Below are 21,845 nucleotides of genomic sequence, written 5' to 3'. Positions count from 1 at the left end.
TCTACCTGATTAAATACAATTAACACACACAGTACACAATATGAGTTAAAAACATTCTTATATTATTGCCATTTATTATTTATATATTTTAATAAGTGAGAGCAACAAACTCTACTTCTATTTTTCATTATAGATGGCATAGATTTGAAAGCAACTATGGGGGCAAGGTGGTGGCACACCTGTTTGAATGCACTTGGTACAATGTGCAAGGATCCAGGTTCGAGCCTCTCCCTAGTTTCCACCTGCAAGGGGAGAGCTTTGTGAGTAGAAAAGCAGTTCTACAGGTGTCTCTCTGTCTTTATCTCTGTTTATCGCTCACATCCCTCTCAATTTCTGCCTGTCTCTATCCAATAAATAAATAAAGATAATAAAAATAAACTTGAAAAAGAAAGCAACCACTGCAAAATATTGGTGCTTTACACACATTAAATGCATCTTTCTATTTAAAGTTATTAAAGGAAAGACAGGTTAGTTGTTGTTTTGTTTTTAATAGCCTTGGTCAAGTGAAACTAGGTTATTCCTGGGTGGGATGCAACAGATAAAATTCATTTGGAGGGAGTTAGCGGTAGCACAGCGGGTTAAGCACAGGTGGTGCAAAGCTGTGTAAGAATCCCGGTTTGGGGGGGTTCCCGGAAGATGGCAGACTGAGAAGCTGCTAGTGGCTTGAGCTCTGACCACATCTTCTGGAAACGGTAGAATTTTCTGCCTTTAGTAGGCCAGTCAATAAGGGGTCCTAGCGGTGACACCAAGGAGGTGACTATAACTTAATTTGGGTTAAAAAACAGAGTAGAAAAAAAAGGGGAAAAATTTTTTTTCTTTTAAATTATTAAGCACACATTCCCCCCCCCCCATAACCAATCCCTAGGGACCAGCTCCTAACAGGCTCCCCTGCTGAGCTTCTTTCTTTACCAAGATTCCTATCCCACCAGGGAGTATCATTCATTCTAAGTCTATACCCTTCTGAAACCTCTGGCCTTTTTTCTTTCTAAGTAGCCAACCCCCCACCTCACCCACATAGCTAATTAAATAATTAAAAATAAATAAATAAATAAACTCTTTCTTATTCTTTTCTCTCTCTTTCTTTCTTTTTTCTTTTTCTCATTCTTGTCATCCTTTCTTCCTTAATCCTACAGCTTCCAAAGCCACAGGCCCCATCCCCCACACCACCAAACAGTGTGCTTTTTTGAATTCACTGATACACATTTGGGAATTATTTGGGGGATGAATTCTGACTCAGAGTGCACTCTCACTGCGAGTATCTCTGCACAACTTCCCTTCCTCTTTTAGCTACCCCTAGAATATATAGTGGATAGTAGATTTGCATAACTGCCTATTTCAGCTATCCTTGTCTAGTCCTGAGGTTTTTTTTTGTTGTTTTTTTCTCTTTCTTAACAATCAGCTGCCTCTGATCACGAGGTTTGAGGTAATCTGGGAAAGGGTTTTTTTTACCCTGCTCTATTTTATTATTAATATTATATGAAGGCATATATCTACCCCCCTTTAGGTTGATCAGAATGAACTCTTAGGGTATCTTTCATTGTTAGGGTAGTGGGCATCTTATCCATTGTGGGAGGAACTTGTCTCTTTACTCCTACCTCCTCTACAGACTCTCCCCTCCCTCCTCCTCCTAGCTAATTAGAAAAATTAAATTAAATTAAAAATAAAGTAATCAAAAAAACTTTCCTTTCACTGCTCTTTAATAACAGCTCTTTTTCTTATCTATTAATAATAGTGGGAGACTTCAATACCCCACTCTCAAACTTAGATCAACAAAGCAGAGAACCAACAAAGATGCAAGAGAATTGAATGAAGAGATTGACATACTAGACCTCTTGGACATTTTCAGAGTCCATCACCCACAAAAACTGGAAAACACCTTCTTTTCAAATCCACATAACACATACTCAAGGATAGACCACATGTTAGGCCACAGAGACAGCATCAATAAATTCAAGAACATTGAAATCATTCCAAGTACCTTCTCAGACCACAGTGAAGTAAAACTAACATTTAACAACAAACAGAAAATTATTAAAAGTCACAGAATTTGGAAACTAAACAACATACTCCTTAAGAACCACTGGGTCAGCGATTCACTCAAGCAGGAAATTCAAATGTTCCTGGAAACTAATGAAAATGAAGACACAGGAAGATGGCGGACTGAGAAGCTGCTAACAGCGAGTGCTCTGATCACATCGTCGGCAATGGTAGGATTTTCTGCCTTTAGCAGACCAGTCAATAAGGGGTGACACCAAAGAGGTGATTATAATTTAATTTGGGTTAAGAATTAGAGTAAAGGTGACACGGACTAGCGGGGTCCAGACTTCCCAGGTGGCGCCGGGCAAGGTGAGTGCACCGGGCATTGTCCTCCGCACGGGAAGGCGGCTCCTCCGCCGGTTGCAGAGCGCGGCGGGCAGAGGACCCGGAGAGAGCACTTTAGCTTGGGGGCTTTCTCTTGGGAGTCTCCAGGGTACAACGTGACCCTGAGGGCGGATCCAAAGACTTCTTGAGTATAGCTCTCATTGGATCAAAGGACTTGGAGCTAGTTTTCATTTTCGAGAAATCCTTTAAAAAAGTCTGGAGGGGGGGGTTTCCTGGAAGATGGCGGACAGCGAAGCTGCTAGCCTCTGAGCTCCGAACACACTCTCCTGGAGACAATAGGATTTTCTGCCTTTAGCAGGCCAGCCAATAAGGGGCCATAGCGGTGACACCAAGGAGGTGACTATAACTTAATTTGGGTTAAGAATTAGAGTAGGGAAAAAAATTCTTTTTTCTTCCTTTTAATTTTCAAGCATACATCCTTCGTGCCGCCCCCCCCCCATAAGTAGTCCCTGGGACCAGCTCCTAGCAGGATACCCCATACCACCAAACAGGGTTTTTTTTTTTTTTTGAATTCACTGATACACATTTGGGAAGTTCCTTGCATTGCTCTTTAATTACAACTCTTCTTCTTATCTTCTCCCTTTTCTCTCTCTTATCTCTCTCTCTCTCTCTTTTTTTTAATCTTGTCATACACTTCTTTCTTCTTTGCCTTTCTGAATTTGTGAATTACTTTGGGGAAGAAATCTGACTCACAGTGGACTCTCTATGTGTGTATCTCTGATCTAGTTCCCTTTCCCCTCTTGTTACCCCTAGAATATACACTGGAGAGTAGATTTGCATAACTGTCAATTCTTGCTATCCTATCTTTCTTCACTGGGATTTGGTTACTATTTTTTCATGGACTGGATATATTGTTTGGCTAACTGGTAGGAATTAAACTACTTCAATGCTTACTTCAGTTGCTACTGTAATTACGGAGGTTGGTGAGTGCAATTGTCATAAAGGTATTTAGTACAGTGTTACTTGTACTCAAGACAGAACAACTGAGGAACAACAGAGCATAAAAAAAAGAGAGAAACACATAAATAAAAAAAATGTGTATATTAAAAACAAATAAAATTGCTACCTCAATGAATGAAGACACGAGCCCAGAAGAAACTACAAACCAGCCAGAAGTAACCATAGATAAGAAAAGTATGCAAGCAATAATAAACTTATTAATCACAGAAATGAAAACAACATTGGAGGAAAGGATTGGCAGTATTAGGGAAACAACAGTTGAGACACCCAAGGAAAATACTGATTATCTTGAGGCAATTAGAGAACTGAAAGCTGAAATAGCTGTAATGAAGAAAGAAGCTGAGGCAAGGGAAAGCAGACTAACAGAAGCAGAAAACAGAATTAGTCAGACAGAGGATGAGTTAGAAAAAACTAAGAAAGAGGTGAAAGAGCTTAAAAAGAGATTGAGAGACACTGAAAACAACAACAGAGACATATGGGATGATCTCAAAAGAAGTAACATTCGTATAATTGGCCTGCCAGAGGAAGAAAGAAAGGAAGGGGAAGCAAACATTCTAGAGGAAATAATACAAGAAAACTTCGCAGACCTGAATAACAGAAAGGATATCAAGGCTCAAGAGGCCCAGAGAGTACCAAACAGAATCAACCCAGACCTGAAGACACCAAGACACATCATAGTCACAATGAGAAGAAGTAAGGATAAAGAAAGGATCCTAAAGGCTGCAAGGGAGAAACAAAAAGTCACATACAAGGGAAAACCCATAAGATTATCTGCATATTTCTCCACTCAAACTCTAAAAGCCAGAAGGGAGTGGCAAGATATCTATCGAGCCCTGAATGAAAAAGGGTTTCAACCAAGGATAATATATCCTGCTAGACTTTCATTCAAGCTAGATGGAGGGATCAAAACCTTCTTAGACAAACAACAGTTAAAGGAGGCAACCATCATCAAGCCGGCCCTGAAAGAGGTACTAAAAGACCTCTTATAAACAAGAACATCACTATAATACTTGCAATATATCAGAGTAAACAAATTGTTTTTTAGAACAATGGCACTACAATACATTAACTCCATAATATCAATAAATGTCAATGGCTTAAACTCACCCATCAAAAGGCACAGGGTGGGGGGATGGATCAGAAAACATAACCCAACCATATGCTGCTTGCAAGAATCCCATCTGTCACAACAAGATAAACACAGACTTAAAGTGAAAGGATGGAAACTATCATACAGGCTAACGGTCCACAAAAAAGGGCAGGAACAGCCATTCTCATCTCAGACATGATAGATTTTAAATTAAATAAAGTAATAAAAGAGAGGCAAGGACATTACATAATGATTAGAGGATCAATCAGCCAAGAAGACTTAACAATTATTAACATCTATGCACCCAACGAGGGACCATCTAAATACATTAAGCATCTACTGAAAGAATTTCAAAAATAAATCAATAGTAAAACAATAATAGTGGGAGACTTCAATACCCCACTCTCACACTTAGATCAACAAAGCAGAGAACCAATAAAGATATAAGAGAATTGAATGAAGAGATTGACAGACTAGACCTCTTGGACATTTTCAGACTCCTCCACCCCAAAAAACTGGAATACACCTTCTTTTCAAATCCACATAATACATACTCAAGGATAGACCACATGTTAGGCCACAAAGACAGCATCAATAAATTCAAGAGCATTGAAATCATCCCAAGTATCTTCTCAGACCACAATGGAGTAAAACTAACATTTAACAACAAACGGAAAATTATTAAAAGACATAGAATTTGGAAACTAAACAACATGCTCCTTAAGAACCACTGGGTCAGAGACTCACTCAAACAGGAAATTCAAATGTTCCTGGAAACTAATGAAAATGAAGACACAACCTATCAAAATATTTGGGACACAGCGAAAGCAGTACTGAGAGGGAAACTTATAGCCATACAATCACATATTAAACACCAAGAAGAAGCCCAAATGAACGACCTTACTGCACACCTCAAGGACTTAGAGGAAGAGGAACAAAGGAATCCTAAAGCAACCAGAAGGACAGAAATCACTAAAGTTCGAGCAGAAATAAACAACATCGAAAATAAAAGAACCATACAAAAGATCAATGAAGCCAAATGTTGGTTCTTTGAAAGATTAAACAAAATTGACAAACCCCTAACCAGACTCACCAAACAAAAAAGAGAGAAGACTCAAATTAATAGAATTGTAAACGACGGAGGAGATATCACAACTGACACCACAGAAATCCAGAGAATCCTGCGAAACTTCTATAAAGAACTATATGCCACCAAGCCAGAGAGTCTGGAAGAAATAGAACAATTCCTAGAAACCTATGCACTTCCAAAACTGAACCAAGAAGAACTACAAAATCTAAATACACCAATCTCAGAAAAAGAAATTGAAACCGTTATTAAGAATCTCCCCAACAACAAAAGTCCTGGACCAGATGGCTTCACAAACGAATTCTACAAAACTTTCAGGAAACAGTTAATACCCATACTTCTTAAGTTATTCCATAAGATTGAAGAAACAGGAATCTCCCTTCCACCTTTTATGAAGCCAACAGCACCCTGATACCAAAAGCTGATAGGGACAGAACACAAAAGGAAAATTACAGACCAATATCTCTGATGAACATAGATGCCAAAATATTAAACAAGATCTTGGCCAACCGGATACAGCAACACATCAAAAAGATTGTTCATCATGACCAAGTGGGATTCATTCCAGGAATGCAAGGCTGGTTCAACATCCGTAAGTCAATCAATGTCATTCACCACATCAATAAAAGCAAAGCCAAAAACCACATGATTATTTCAACAGATGCAGAGAAAGCCTTTGACAAAATCCAACACCCATTCATGCTCAAAACTCTACAAAAAATGGGAATAGATGGGAAATTCCTCAAGATAGTGGAGTCTATATATAGCAAACCTACAGCCAACATCATACTCAATGGACAGAAGCTGAAAGCATTCCCCCTCAGAACGGGGACTAGACAGGGCTGTCCACTGTCATGGTTACTCTTCAACATAGTATTGGAAGTTCTTGCCATAGCAATCAGGCAAGAGAAAGAAATCAAAAGAATACAGATTGGAAGGGAAGAAGTCAAGCTCTCACTATTTGCAGATGATATGATAGTATACATAGAAAGACCTAAAGAATCCAGTAGAAAATTACTGGAAGTTATTAGGCAATATAGCAATGTATCAGGCTACAAAATCAATGTACAAAAATCAGTGGCATTTCTTTATGCAAACACTAAATCTGAAGAAGAAGACATCCAGAAACACTCCCATTTACTGTTTCAGCAAAATCAATCAAATACCTAGGAATAAAGTTGACCAAAGAAGTAAAAGACTTGTATACTGAAAACTATGAGTCGCTACTCAAGGAGATAGAAACTGATACCAAGAAATGGAAAGATATCCCATGCTCATGGATTGGAAGAATAAATATCATCAAAATGAATATTCTCCCCAGAGCCATATACAAATTTAATGCAATACCCATCAATGTTCCACCAAGCTTCTTTAAGAGAATAGAACAAACACTACAATCATTTATCTGGAACCTGAAAACACCTAGAATTGCCAAAACCATCTTAAGGAAAAGAAACAGAAATGAAGGTATCACAATCCCAGACCTTAAACAATATTATAAAGCCATCATCATAAAAACAGCATGGTACTGGAACAAACATAGGCACACAGACCAGTGGAACAGAATTGAAAGCCCAGAAGTAAATCCCAACACTTATGGGCATCTAATCTTTGATAAGGGGGCCCAAAGGATTAAATGAAAAAAAGAGGCTCTCCTCAATAAATGGTGCTGGGAAAACTGGGTTGTAACATGCAGAAGAATGAAATTGAACCACTTTATCTCACCAGAAACAAAAATCAACTCCAAATGGATCAAAGACCTAGATATCAGACCAGAAACAATCAAATACTTAGAGGAAAACATTGGTAAAACACTTTCCCACATACACCTCAAGGACATCTTTGATGAATCCAACCCAATTGCAAGGAAGACTAAAGCAGAAACAAACCAATGGGACTACATCAAATTGAAAAGCTTCTGCACAACCAAAGAAACTATCACACAAACAAAGAGACCCCTCACAGAATGGAGATATTCACATGCCATACATCAGAGAAGAAACTAATCACCAAAATATATAAAGAGCTCAGCAAACTTAGCAACAAAAAAGCAAATGACCCCATCCAAAAATGGGCAGAGGATATGAACAAAACATTCACTACAGAGGAGATCTAAAAGGCTAACAAACATATGAAAAACTGCTCTAGGTCACTGTCAGCGAAATGCAAATTAAGACAACCCAAGATATCACCTCACTCCTGTAAGAATGGCATACATCAAAAATGACAGCAGCAACAAATGCTGGAGAGGCTGTGGGGACGGAGGAACCCTTTTACATTGCTGGTGGGAATGTAAATTGGTACAAACTCACTAGAATTTGCAGTGAGTCCCCCCCTAACACTTCCTCTTCACTATTCCAAGCTTTGGGTCCATGGTTGCTCAACAATTTGTTTGGCTTCGTATGTTAACTCTCTTTTCAGTCACCAGGTTCCAGATGTCATCAGGATGCCAGCCAGGCTTCCCTGGATTGAAGACCCCACCAATATGTCCTGGAGCTCTGCTTCCCCAGAGACCCACCCTACTGGGGAAAGAGAGAGGCAGACTGGGAGTATGGACCAACCAGTCAATGCCCATGTTCATCGGGGTGCAATTATAGAAGCCATACCTTCTGCCTTCTGCAACCCACAATGACCCTGGGTCCAGGCTCCCAGAGGGTTGGAGAGTGGGAAAGCTATCAGGGGAGGGAGTGGGATATGGAGATTGGGTGGTGCGAATTGTGTGGAATTGTACCTCTCCTACCCTATGCTTTTTCTAATTAATCCTTTCTTAAATAAAAAAGAAAAAGAAGAAAGAATCCGGGGTTGTGTCCTGGCTCCCCATCTGTAGGGGAGTTGCTTCACAGGCAGTGAAGCAGGTCTGCAGGAGTCTGTCTTTCTCTCCCCCTCTGTCTTCCCCTCCACTCTCCATTTCTCTCTGTACTATCCATGACAACATCAGTTACAACCACCATAGTAACTACAACAATAAAATAACAAGGGCAACAAAAAGGAATAAATAAATAAATAAATAAACATTAAAAAATTTATTTGGAAAGTTGTTTCTCCAATAATTTTTTTATTTATAGTGAACTCAATGAAACACAGTATAGCATACACAGGGGCCGAGTGGTGTGCACTTGGCTAAGCACACACATTACAATATAGTATACACATATATTACAGATATTTAGGAGTCTGGTCCCTGAGAAAATCCTATGTGTGATCCTTGAGACATGATTAACTGGCTGTCCTCATGTGGAAACATGGCTTTCACTCACTGTTTTTAATCCATAGCCAATATACTCTGGAAATTATTTCTGGACTCCTAATGACTGATATCAAACTAGCTTATAAGGAAATTTGCATTTGCAGCTCAGATACCTTCATTCTGAAGTCTCCTTATGACAGTGTTTTGGTTAAAACCCTCCCTTCCATTTTGACTTCGTATTTCTCTCCCACTAACTTTTCCTCCTTTCCATTACTGGCTTTTCCAGTGTGTGTGTGTGTGTGTGTGTGTTTTGGGGGGAGCATGAAAAACCTGACTTTGGTTTATTGCTCCCACTATTTCAGTAAGTAAAGTGTTTATATCAGTTTCCATTTAGCTCATTGTCATAACTGACCACCTCCATAATTTGTAAGATTAACTGATAGAATTTACATTAGATTCCCAGAGGAAACTCCCCCTCTACACATACCCCGAATGTTAAAATATCTTCCTTGGTGAACCTTAACACATCTAGGCATTGATTTTTGAAACTAATAATATGAATGCTTTTAGTTCTCTCTAACACAAAGTTTTTTCAATAAAATATTGAATAAAAGAAGGTATCAATATAATGGACCAGGTTAAAAAGCAGAAATAAGGTTGAGAAGATAACATAACGTTTATGCAAAGGATTTTCATGTCTGAGGCTCCAAGGTCCCAGGTTAAATCCCCAGCACCACCTTATGCCAGAGCTGATAAGTGCTCTGATCTCTCTGTATCTTTCTCTTTTTATCTCACAGTCCTTAAAAGATAATAAGTAAAATACTTTTATTAAGAAAAAGGAATGAGTGGTCCAGGAGGTGGCGCAGTGGATAAAGCATCAGACTCTGAAGCATGAGGTCCTGAGTTCAATCCCTGGCAGCACATGTACCAGAGTAATGTCTGGTTCTTTCTCTCTCTCTCTCTCTCCTTCTCTCTTCATGAATAAATAAATTAAAAAAAAAAAAAGAAAAAGGAATGATACCGTTTGACTAACTATTCAGTATCTACAAAACTTAGCACTCTGAACATGTTTCATTGGAAATAAGACCTACAAAATAAATTTTAAGTACTATTATTACTCCAATTATACATTTAAAAAACTAAGGCAAAATAATAGCCATATAATTTATTTTTTGCTGCATATAGTTGGGGGCTTGTGTACATGATTTCACTGCTCCAGGTTACTTTTTTACTGTTTTTTCATTTAGAGTGAGAGTGAGCGAGCAAACAAGATCGAGAGATAGAAAGAAAGGAGAGACACTACAGCACTGGAATTTCTTCCATTGGCACTTCCTTTTTAGTGCCATGGCTTGGATTATAGCCATGAGAATGGAAATGCAGGAACCTTATGAGAGATTTATCTGACCTAAATTAAAGAATGTTAATATTATGATATAGATAGTAATATGTTTGACTCCAGCAAATACATTAGTTTTATTGTCTTTACTTATTTATTTATTGGATAGAGGGAAGAGGGTGTTAGAGAGGGAGAGAGACACAGAGATACATGCAACACTGCTTCACCAATAGCAAAGCTTTCCCCCTGCAGGTGGGGTCCAGGGTCTATGAACCTGGGTCCCTGCACATTGTAACATGTGCACTCAGCCAGGTGCACCACAGATGTATTATTTATTCAGTCATCTGCTTCCTTGTAGAAAACCTGGGAGTAAGTCAAAGAGGACACCAAGCAGGGCCTTAATTAATTAATTAATTAATTATTTTTCCAGAGCACTGATTAGTTCTGGCTTTTGGTGGTGTGGGGGATTGAACCTGGGACTTTGAAATCTCAGACATGAGAGTCTCTTTGCATAAACATTATGCTCTCTATTCCCCACCCCCATATTTTATTTGCACTTTTGCACAATTTCTACCTCATAACTTTAATAAAGGAAGCTCAGATCTTGCATACCTCATCATGGAGTTTGTCTTGCAACTCTTTTAAGAAGCCCTGTGATGAACCCTCATGGGAGTGAAATGTTAGTTTTGGGATTTTCACAGTCTGTTATATCTCAACATTGATATAACATTTGCCTTATAATTTCATTTACCAAATAGTGCACAAGAGAAACTTTACCAGGATCCAAATATTCCTTACAGAGTTGTTTTCCTTAGTTATACTCACTCAGTTCAACAGGCTTTGATCCCACAAATATTTACTCACTTTTCTGTTAGATCTAATCGTTAACTTCAAGGTTCTGTACATATACATTTTTGTTAGGTTACCAAGCTCTCTAATTATGTGAGCTACTTCTTTTGCTTATTACATCTGACAATTTGTCTCTCTGATACCAAATAATAATATTACACACCCTACAAAACACTAATCACATAAAAAAAATCAAAGTGCCATATTTGCATGCCCACATCTTGCTACATTTACATAGTAATACTGAAAATCATCAAAACCTAAGGTATAGGAATAGGCTGTAGCTCAGCGGGTTAAGAGCATATGGCACAAAGCCAAGGACAGGCTTAAGGATCCCAGTTTGAGCCCGGACTCCCCATCTGCAGGTGTCTATCTTTCTTTCCCCTTCTCTGGCTTCCCCTACTTTCTCCATTTCTCTTTGTCCTATCTAACAACGACATCAACAACAATAATGACTACAACAATAGAAAACAACAAGGGCAACAAAAAGGGAAAAACAAATATAAGTAAATATTAAAAGAAAAACTAACATATACCATGAATCCTTACTTTAAAAAAATGGCACCTGTTCTACTATCTCTATTCCTGATGATTTAAAAATTGTATAAATATGTGATGAAAATATAAATTTATCCAAGACTTTAAAAAATTATATATTATTTAATTAATTTATTTTTCCTTTTGTTGCCCTTGTTTTTATTATTGTCATCGTAGTTATTATTGTTGTTGTTATTGTCATCGTTGCTGGATAGGACAGAGAGAAATGGAGAGAGGAGAGGAGAAAGAGTGACAGAGAAAGACACTGCTTCATCACTTGTGAAGCGACTCTCCTGCAGTTAGGGAGCCAGGGGCTCAAACCGGTATCCTTACTCAGGTCCTTGCCCTTTGCACCATGTGCACTTAACCCGCTGCGCTGCAGCTGACTCCCATACATTAGATTTTGACGACTTTCTGTATTACTATGTAAACATAGCAAGATGTGAGCATGGAAATATGGCATTAATGTTTTGTAGGGTGTGTAATATTATTATTTGGTAATATTATTATTTGGTATCAGAGAGACAAATTGTCAATGTAATAAGCAAAAGAAGTAGCTCACATGATTAGAGAGCTTGCTAACCTAACAAAAATGTATATGAACAGAACCTTACAGTTAATGATTAGATCACCGCCCAACCTTCAACCCATGACTTTTTAACTGCTGTTTAAAAAAATATAAAAGGATGGCTCAAAGCACAAGAACCGGCATAAGGATCCCGGTTCGAACCCCGGCTCCCCACCTGCAGGGGAGTCGCTTCACAGGCGGTGATGCAGGTCTGCAGGTGTCTATCTTTCTCTCCTCCTCTCTGTCTTCCCCTCCTCTCTCCATTTCTCTCTGTCCTATCCAACAATGACAACAACAATAAAACAATAAGGGCAACAAAAGGGAATAAATTAAAAAAATATATATATAAAAGGAAACAGGCCCAAAATGATGAATTTATTCAGGGACTTAATATTGAGGGAAAATTCTAGACACAGGTTTTTTTTTTTTTTTCCTCCAGGGTTATTGCTGGGGCTTGGTGCCTGCACTGCGAATCCACTGCATCTGGAGGCCTTTTTTTTCCCCTTTTGTTGCCCTTGTTGTTGTTTGTTGTTATTATTGTTGTTGTTGGATAGGACAGAGAGAAAACTAGAGAGAAAGGGAAGACAAAGGCGGGGGGGAGGGTGTTTAGACACCTGCAGACCTGCTTCACTACTTGTGAAGAGACGCCCCTTCCCCCCCAAGCCTCTGCAGGTGGGGAGTTCAAACCCCCTCCCATTACCTGCAGTGCAAAATACCTTTCTTCCTTCCCCTGCTTCCCTTTTCCCATATGCTCCTGCAATTTTTTGTACCCCAGTTCTGAGTGTGAAAACAGTGTCTGTGCTCTCCAGGATATCCCTACCCCTGTGCTGTCCCTCAGGAGCACTTTGCCTCCTCGTTGTTTGTCATGTTATTTCAAGTTTTATATATATAATACAAAAACCTAAGGAAAACTACTGGGCTGTTTTAACGCACTTTGAGAGCATATACAACAAAAACACTGTGATTTTATCTTTTGGGTTCTTTTATTTGGTTGGATGGTTTAGTTTTCTTTCTTTCTTTTTTTTTTTTACAGAGATCTAGGCGTTTGCACATCTCAGTACTACTATTCCAAAACCTATCTTTTTTAAAATTGTGGAGAGAAAGGATGAGAGAAAAGAGAGAAGCGTATATAGAGAGACCTACAACACCATTCCAACATTCATAGAGTTTCCCCAGTACCATGGTTCCCTCATGTAGTTTCAGCATTTAAAGCCAGGACTTGCACATCATATGCCACATTCGAGTGAGCTAATCCATCCCGATAGTCTGCATGTTGGCATTCTGTTTGCAATTGCTACAAATAATTATTGTATTTTTTATATCTAGGATCTGAGCTGGAGTAGAAAAAGCAAAGGACGCCTGTTATTTGAGAACTACTTATAGAAATTAAGAGTTTGATGTCAATGTAACTAAATATTAGTTTAAATTACTTAGACCTTTCAAAATGTATTCTCTATAAATATGTTGTACTGAAACCCAATAATTTAAAATTTGGGCAATTAATTGAAAACCAAAATAAGACATTTAAAAATTCAATAATATATATATGTAATTTTTACCATGCAATTCAATTTAAAAGACAAATAAAATACAAGCCTTTTACTGAAGACATATTTTGCGTTCTTCTGGCCAGTGATGCACAGGTGATAGGGGAGAAATAATGAAGCAGCAACATAGGTTTTATAGAGTTTATTGCAATAAACAACAGTCACAAAAAAGGAGAAGGGAGGAGAGTAAAAGAGCCATCTGCTTCACAGGTGAGACAGGAGGCCTGTCAGCCTAGGAATGACTTGGTTATATATATTTCAGTGAAAATTCTGTCTGTGGGAAACTGGGTGAAGGAATGTTTCAGTAGCCACCCTGTATGGGGGGGGCAGATTTACATTCATTCAGTTCAATTCATTTGCCTTCATTCAATTCCTAGGTGTGGAGACCTTCCTTATCTTTTGATATGGAGAATGAATGGCTAGAAGCTGTTAAGGTTTTGCCTTGTAAATGATTTAAGCCAAGAGGTTTTCACTGACTGTTGCTATCTTGTCAGCCTGTCAAAAGCCTTATTTATAAATAATTTTATGACACAGCATTTACCATATGCCTTGAGGACAATTCAATAGACAGGTGTTTTAGATTAGAGCTCAGGATCAAAAACAGGTCTGCTGGACACCAAATACCAAATCAAGTACTTGTTGACTTTGCAGTGATAGACAAGGTTACTTTTTTCTCAGGGTTTGTTTGTTTGTTTGTTTGTTTTTCTTCCCTGTTATTATCACTTGGGCTTAACTGCATTGGGCTGACCTTTTCAGATAGAATGGGACAGAAGCAACAGGAAGGAACTATAGAATCTGAGTTTTCTCTAAAGCTCAGGCTGGGACCTCTGTCATGTGCATGGTAAAGCAGAATCAATCTCCAGGATGAAATACATTGTTGGTCCAAAGTCCTCTTTTTAAATACTGATCCTTGAAATAGATAGCTGAATGTTTGGTCAAAATGATACCTACTTTTATTTTTCTATGACTGACTCCAAATAATTTCAAACTTAAATAATACCAACTTAACATTTATGTGGTGAAAGGTTGTTTTGTTTTGTTTTTCCCACTCCTCTTCTGTGGGGATAAGGATACTAAAAATGTTTTATCTCAAAACTTTTCCCAGCACTTCTTTCTTTCCTCACCAATAAACAACTTAGCTCTACAACTTTAACAAAGTATTCTATCACTTTAAGTACTCTAAGTGGCAGGGCAAAGGCACTACAAGTGGATCTATAATACATAGATAAGACATAGCCAATCTTGAAGCTAACTCTTCTCTGAACTTGAAATTCGCTTTTCCGTGCTATTAGTTTGCAATCTTCTGGCTCTTCATATATCATTTGCCAACTGTCTTACTAAAAATAGTTTACTGTTTTGTACACGGTATTTTATCTTTCTTGTGACCAAAACTTTCTAAGCATTTTAGTTGCCTTAAAAAAAAAAGTCAAAAGATTTTGGGGACCAAGCGGTAGCGCAGCAGGCTAAGCACACAAAGCATAAAGTGCAAGCACCAGCATAAGGATCCTGATCTAGATTCCAGTCCCCAGCTCCCCACCTGCAGGGGGCGACGCTTCACAAGCAGTGAAGTCGTTCTGCAGGTGTCTATCCTCCGCCCCCCCCCCCCCCATCTTCCTGTCCTCTCTGGATTTCTCTCTGCTCTACCCAACAACAATAACAATAATAACAACAATGGAAAAGAACAAGGACCACAAAAGGAAAAAATAGCCTCCAGGTGCAGTGGATTGGTAGTGCAGGCACCAGCTCCAGCAATAACCCTGGAGGCAAAAAAACAAAGCAAAAAAAAAAAAAAAAAAACGGTAACAAACAAAAAAACCCCGAAGATTCTTAGGGTGGGTTGAGTGTTGGCACACCTAGTTAAGCGCACATAGTAGGAAGTGCAAGGACCCAGGAAAGCATCCTGGTTCAAGCCCCAGGCCGCCCACCCCCTGGGGGGAGTAGGGTGTTTCAGCTCACAGGTGGTAAAGCAGGTGTGCAGGTGTCAATCTTTCTCTCTCCCTCCCTATTTCCTTTCTCCTCTCAACTTCTCTCAGTCCTATCCAAATAAATAAGTAAAGAAATAAAAAAAAGAAATAAAAATGGCCACAGGAACAGTGGATTCACTTCTTCTCCTTCTTCTTCTTCTTCTTCTTCTTCTTCTTCTTCTTCTTCTTCTTCTTCTTCTTCTTCTTCTTCTTCTTCTTCTTCTTCTTCTTCTTCTTCTTCTTCTTCTTCTTCTTCTTCTTCTTCTTCTTCTAGCGTTTGCCCTTCTTCCGTAGCCAGTCAACAGCGTCAGGTTGAGCCTGATGTCTGCTTGTTGCTGGCTTTGAAAGTGACTGGGATCCATGTGGATTCAGTCGGCTAGGAAGGACTGTCAGTTTCCCCAATAAATGGGTACTCACGGGATGCACCACGAGAAGGTCGATCCAATGCATTTATTGGTATGGTGCACAGTGGATTCACTGAGCCCTAGCCATAACTATAGAGGCAAAAAAAAAAAAAAAAAATTCCTAACAACCTCGGAGGTATTAGCAGAGGGTTGAGCATAAGACTTGCATGCATAATGTCCTGAGTTCAAATTCCAATACAGAAGCCAGATGTGCTGTTATCTCTCTTTCATTAATAAATCTTAAAATTTTTACACTATTTGATTCATAATCCTGTTATATACATAATGGCTTATAGCTCTATATGTTTTAATTGCGGCCAAATCTCTACCAAGTCCATGTACTGAGTGCATACCTGTTATTAGCCTCTGCTGGATTTATGACTATCACATAATTCTGCATTTATTTTACTACTTTACTGGGAAAAACTGACTAAACAGAGAATTTGACTAGGCTAGCATACTTTTTTACAGTGTTTTGTTTGCTCATTCTATAGATTAAAATTAGATTCATCTATAAAGCTGACATTTATTGGTATGGTGCACAGATGTTAAATCAACTTGAATTATCTCTGATCCCTCCCAACCTTTTCTTTATGTTGTTTTAAGATATATTCAATCATGCTCTTTTTTCATTCCAGAGACTCTGTTATTCAGTGGGTCTGGGTCTTGGATGAAAATTGAAGACATCATGTTAAGTGAGATAACCAAAAAGAGAAGTATAAATACCAAATGATCTCACTTACAGGTGGGACTTGATAAGTAGAGATAGGCAAGGAATAACACACAGTGTGAAACTTGGACTGAACATGATGTATGGCATCAAAATAAAAACTGAGAAAGGAGAGACTGAAAAGAACCTTGGAGTGCTAATACATGGTGATGTATAGTGATGTAAGTTGTTTGTGAGAGTGTTTACAGAGAACTTCATGGGAGATGAGAATTTGAACTCTTGTGTGAATGACTGAACTGTAAGTCATTAAACCTCTACCCCCAGTACAATGATAAAAAATTAAACTCTAATTTTTCAAAGTATTCCTTGCTGTGCAATCATTTGTCCATCTATCAGCCTGCCTTTCATGTGTACTTCCCTAGGCCAGAAACTGCCTCATATCCAAGATGCACTGCTAGCACAATGCTTGTTTGTCTCAGAGAAGACACAGCAATAGCTGTGTTCAATTAGCCAAGTTAATCTGCCTTTCTTTATTTTTACACGTAAATATATCTTCATTTCAATCTGAACTTCAAATCAGTTTTTAAAAACACAATAGAACTGAAATATGCAATGTACAATAGGAAGTGTAATTGCTTACCTAAAATAATAGCCTTACAATTAAAGGAAAAAGGACATCATCAAACTCTAAACTGAATGAAGCCTGATAGAAAGGCTGTTGCATGCAGTCTGCTTCTGCACGTGTGGGCAGCCAACAGTTTTAATTACTGGAACATTTTAGCAGCTATTCTTCACTATGATGCTTTCCTTTGTGATGTCTGAATTTGTTGTCCTCTCATGCTTAGCTGACAGTGAAATGGTCATTATGTTCACAGACACAGAGCTCTGCTTTCTCTTACTTGAGATTTCTGGTGTCCATAATTTACTCATCATTTCTCCTCTGTCTCCCTCCCCTCCCCCTTCCAACATTATGCTACTTTTAGTTTTACATTTTAACATTCAAGTGACAAAGATTCCCTCCTGGCCAAACTGGGAAATTCATCCTGTGAACTTTCATCTTCATATCTAGACTTCAGCCATAGCATCTATCCTATCATTGACCTGCCCAGCTGAGTTCTAGCAAAGAACCCTGTGAAGTCAGTTTAATAAAAATATTTCCATCCTTGATGATGTTTCTCATCCTTATCATTGATAACTAAGCCCTTTGCCCTTCATGTAGAAATAATCACCCTAAGTCAGTTTTTCAAGAATCTCACTGTTTGAAATCACTGCTTAATTTTCCTTCCTCTGATCCTCTTTGATCATTGACTTTCCATCCCAGCAGTCTTTGCTTTATCCTGAGTTGAACTTATATTTTACTAAAGCCTCTCTCTTAATACAGTAATACATAAAATAAAAATGTTTGATTAAACTGAAAAAACTGCCTAAAATTTAGACATATCTGTTTTTGCATATTCCTGGATCATAAGACTTGCATAATCTCACTAATCATAAAAGAAATCTATTAAAAGCAGAAAATAACAAACATTTTGAAATGGGACATTCCATCCCAAATCTACATCAATAAAAGTCTTTTGCCTCCCCTCTTTAAAGGTTTTCAGGTCTCCACTCCAAGTTCTCAAACAAGCTCACTAGCTACATCTATGGAAATTACTTTATTGTTTTCAGACATGGAGCTTGGTGGGTTGGAAGTTCCAGTTCCTACAACAAAGATCCCTCTCCTCACCTCATTCCTCTCCCTTCCCCTCCCTTACCTCCCCTCCCCTTCCCTCCTCTCCTCTCCTCTCCTCTCCTCTCCTCTCCTCTCCTCTCCTCTCCTCTCCTCTCCTCTCCTCTCCTCTCCTCCCCTCCCCTCCCCTCCCCTCCCCTCCCCTCCCCTCCCCTCCCCTCTCCTCTCCTCTCCTCTCCTCCCCTCCCCTCCCCTCCCCTCCCCTCTCCTCTCCTCTCCCTTTCTTCTTCCTTGCTTGCTTGCTTTCTTCCTTTCTTTTTACCTTCCTTCCTCTCTCTCTCTCTCTCTCTCTCTCTCTCTCTCTCTCTCTCTCTCGTTTGTTCCTTCATTTCTTTCTTATGTCTGTTTCCTAGCCTGTATGTCCTTTAAGTCTTTATTGCAAGTGTCTGGGTTCCTGGATTTTGTCAAGAGGGCACCTCTCATGTGAATCACCTATGGTTTTCCAAGGTGCTGAAGTGAAATTGGAAGCACAAGTTCCCAGGGCAATTTATCTCTTGTAAGTCACTTTCTATTGCTTTTGAGGTATTGAGGTCAGTAATGCCAATTTCTTTCTTTCTCTTTCTTTCTTTCTTTCTTTCTTTCTTTCTTTCTTTCTTTCTCTCTTTCTTTCTTTCTTTCTTTCTTTCTCTCTTTCTTAGTAATGCCAGTTTCTAAGCCCATAGGCTGACTTACTTGGCTACAAATGTCTTTTACATATAATTTCTTTTTTATTTTTGTAATAGAAATTTTCCATAAGGAACTCCATATAATATATGCATTTCAATTCTCTGAGCCATTTTATTAGATTTCAGTTCATTTGTAAAAGAAATACTGTCATAATTGCACATTATATATTACCTTTTGCTTCTATATTTTATTTCTGCTTTTGTTTCTCAGTGCTAATTTCTTGAGGACACTTACATCTTCTTAGACAAATAATTTATCTTCTTTTGTTTTTGCAGTTTGCATAACAGAAATTTATTTTATCACAGTTATAAAAAAGTTTGTTTTCTTATAACTATGAGGACTAGAAGTCCAAGTGCAGTGCCAGCAGTTACTTCATTTATTTATTTGTTGTTGTTGTTGGAGGCATGAGAATCTGTTATGGTAAACTGCTGTACAATTTCCTCAACTAAAAAAAAATTGATCTATATATTTGTGATTGGTTGTCATCACAAATTGTTCATGCCTACCCAATTTGGGTGATACCTAAGAGTAGGATATTCTTCCCCTTTGATTTTCCAGGGCCTTTTGTGCTTAAATTGGTCACAAAATTTATATAACAATATTATGTTTTTATAGTTGTCACTGTGTCAACTTCCACAGCAAAATGGTTGCAGTCAGAAACTATGAGTTTGGTCATACTGTATTTTCAGCACATAGAATGGATGAGGACATTAAACATCAATAACATGTCATTGGTTGCATAAACTGTCACAGCCCATTAACTTATAACTCTGTAACCTAAGGCTATGCTACTGAAAATGAGGGAAAATAAAAAACATACATACATACATACATACATACATACATACATACATACAAACTTAGCCTAAAGAAAGTCTTTATACCTCACTTTTCTATCAAGGACATTATAAATTCATATCACCGCTTGACAATTTTATAATACATTTTTCTTTTTTTTATTTAATGCTACATAAAAAATGGCTTGGTGTCAGACCTTTTTTTTTTTCTTTCTTTTTCTTTCTTTTTTTTATTCATGAGAAAGACAGGCAGAGAGAGAGAAAGAACCAGACATCACCCTGGTACATGTGCTGCCAGGGATTGAACTCAGGACCACATGGTTGAGAATCCAATGCTATATCCACTGTGCCACCTTCTGGACTACACAGACTTTTTTCTTTATTTTCAGATTAGAAGATAAGTAGCCTTTTGTGTTTATTCTTTTTTTTTTTTAAAAAAATTATTTATAAAAAGGAACCACTGATAAAGACCATAGGATAAGAGGAGTACAACTCCACACAATTCCCACCACCAGAACTCCATATCCCATCCCCTCCCTTGATAGCTTTCCTATTTTTTTTTTTCTGGGAAAGCCTCAGAGGGACAAAAAAAAAAAAAAAGCCTCAGAGGGACATTTATTGAAAGAAAAAGCAGGTAAACATAGGCCATAACTCAGGGGGAAGGTTGAGGTATCCATTAAACCAAACACAGCAACACAATGCACAGTTACATTTTGACCAACAGACTGTTTGATCATAAGCTTTACAATGTACATTTTTCCGGAGGTAAATTGCAGGCACTTTAGAGCAGCAGGGGAGAAAGAGAGGCAGCTGAGCAATAAGGATGTTTGCTGGCGGTTTTAAGGTTAACACAGTAATCCATGGCTTTAAATTAAAAAAGGAAGGGGGCAGGTGGCATGTGTAGAAAGGCGCCCATGTCCGGGGGTCCAGCCATCATAAATTCCAGGGGGAACCTGTTCTTGTCTTGGCCTGACGGGAAAGTTGGGGGTCAACCTGCTCAGACATCATGGAAATAATGGCCTTGGAACAGGTTTTATTTTCTCCTTCATGTTGAAAGATAATTTAGTAGGGTAGAATATTCAAGGCTGGTAACCGTTATTGTATTGTGAATATGTCATTACATTGTGGTGAGAGATCTGAAGAGTCTAGTGGTTTTACCTTTGTATGCTAGATTCTTCTTTTCCCTAGCAATCTGTAATACCTTGAATAATTGAGTTTTTAATGTTTTTGGAGATTAATAAGTAATATTTATCCCTATTAAAAGGTTCATTTAAAAAAATATTTATATAATATCAAAAACCAAACAGGTGAATTAAAAAGGATAAATTCCTAAATTATAATACCTACATTTTAATGTGTGTTCAATAATATTCAGAAAAAAAGCTAAAATGTTCTAGAAGTGTATAACAATTTAGTGTATGAATTATAGAGTTGTACTTTCCAAAAAGGGAAAAACAATCTGATGTTAAAATTTCAAATAAGTGACTAGATTTTAAAAATAAATTTAATTCTGTACTTTGGCCTTAGGAAAGATCATATATCAGAAATAAGTATACAGTATTATGAACCAGAAGGATAAAGTCAAAACTGATTTAGGCAAAATGTCCATGTTTGCCACAATCAAAAGGTACAGACTTCAGGACTTAAAATTAAACATACTTTTGAAATCAGTTATAGGTAGCTGAAGCTTCAAGAATGATCTGCTTAAATAAATTTTCTTTCCACATTCTCTTCCATACCTTGAATATAGCTTACTAAGCAAAGATTTTCCATTTATCATAATATCCCAAAGACATTCTACACAATCTACTTTAAATGCTGAAGACTAAATATAATTTTAGAGAAATATTTTGGAGAGATATTTTTAAGATTGTTTTCTCTTCTACTTAGAACATCTTAGGACAGATCAATTTAATAAGTTGATTTATTTTTTCACAGATCACATTTTCTAGTACAGAAATCATAACTCAGAATAAAAAGTCTGAATTCTGGAGGAGAAATTACAATGATTCTTAATTTCACTAAAATATCACTATTGAGTAATATTTTAATTTTTTTACTGTGTGCTTTTA

Source organism: Erinaceus europaeus, chromosome 3 (assembly GCF_950295315.1).
Source record: "Erinaceus europaeus chromosome 3, mEriEur2.1, whole genome shotgun sequence".
Classification (NCBI taxonomy): domain Eukaryota; kingdom Metazoa; phylum Chordata; class Mammalia; order Eulipotyphla; family Erinaceidae; genus Erinaceus; species Erinaceus europaeus.
Note: the sequence above shows the minus strand (reverse complement) of the source record.